We start from the raw sequence: 1,335 nt of genomic DNA, 5'->3' as shown, positions 1-1,335 counted from the left end.
TTCATTTTCAGGGAAAAAATAAAAACATTTTTATTTGAAATCACCTGAAAATACACCGTCTAGTGTAGGCAGATACACAAATGAAAGGCAAAGCAAGCATGCAGGTGGCACAGCGCCCTTCTATTGGGCATGCCTGAGTGGCTTCTCAGGGGGAGTCCCACTTGCAGAAACATTTTTACTTCATGCTGCAAACATCCAGATAGTGCGGGACACTGCCCCTGGCTGGCAGCCACTGCGCAGCCGCGGCAGCAGCAGCCGAGCAGGCCGAAGCACATGTCCACGGTGGGAAGGGCACCGCCAAGTTGGATGGAGACACAGTAACAGGGTAAAGTGCCCAAGCTCTCTGCCAAGAAGCAATCAGGATGAGGGTCCTGGCAACTCCCGCAACCCAAATGGTGGGGGCAGGAGAGAGAGTTTACCCCGCCCGGACACCCCTACCCCACTTTTCTTGGGAAATCTGCAGCCACTTACAGACTGATGTCTTCCTGACCACAGAGGTGAGGTACATAAGCAACTGACGTAAGTTTGACACATGGCAAGCACATAACCAAAAATAGCAATTAAAAATCATTATTACTATTTCCCCGGACATGCATTCATTCCTCTCTTCCCAGCTGGATTACCTCCTCCCAATCCCTGGTAAGAGTCTAATGCCCTAGCTAGTTTCTCAGTGGTTAGAGCAGCGGCCTGTGGACTGAAGGGTCCAGGGTTCTATTCCGGTTAATGGCACATAACTCGGTTGCAGGCTAGATCCCCAGCCCCTGTTGAGGCGCGTGCGGGAGGCAACCAATCGATGTGTCTCTCTCACATCGATGTTTCTCTCTCTGTGTCTCTCTCCCTCCCTTCCATTCTCTCTAAAAATCAACAGAAAAAATATCAGTGAGGATTAACAAACAAACAAACAACAAGAAAGTGTCAAGCATTAGGGCCCCTCTAGCACACTCAGGGTCCTGAAAGCCAGGTTCCAAACTGAAGCCCCAGCAGGCAATTCTTCCAGCCCCAGGTACACCATGGGAACCGCACTGCAGAGGCCGGGAGTGCTGTGGGCTCTCCCCTCACTGCTCGTCCTGCTACCAAGGGCCAGGATGGCTGTGGGGGAACTGCAGGGAGAGGAGTCTGATGTTTAAATCCAGGCTCTTTTCCCACTCAGAGCGATTCTGAGCAAGTTCACCTCTTTGCACAAATGTTCTCTCTCCCGCCAAAAGAAAAGACAGGAGGAGCACCAAAGCCCCATTGAAGCAAGTCTTGCCCCAGAGGGGTGTCTCCAGCACAGAAGTTCTCCCACCGCAGACACAGCTGATTCTCACAGCCAATTGGCCTGGAGGTCAATTCCTC

Source organism: Myotis brandtii, unplaced genomic scaffold (assembly GCF_000412655.1).
Source record: "Myotis brandtii unplaced genomic scaffold, ASM41265v1 scaffold105, whole genome shotgun sequence".
In the NCBI taxonomy this organism is placed as follows: Eukaryota; Metazoa; Chordata; class Mammalia; order Chiroptera; family Vespertilionidae; genus Myotis; species Myotis brandtii.
Note: the sequence above shows the minus strand (reverse complement) of the source record.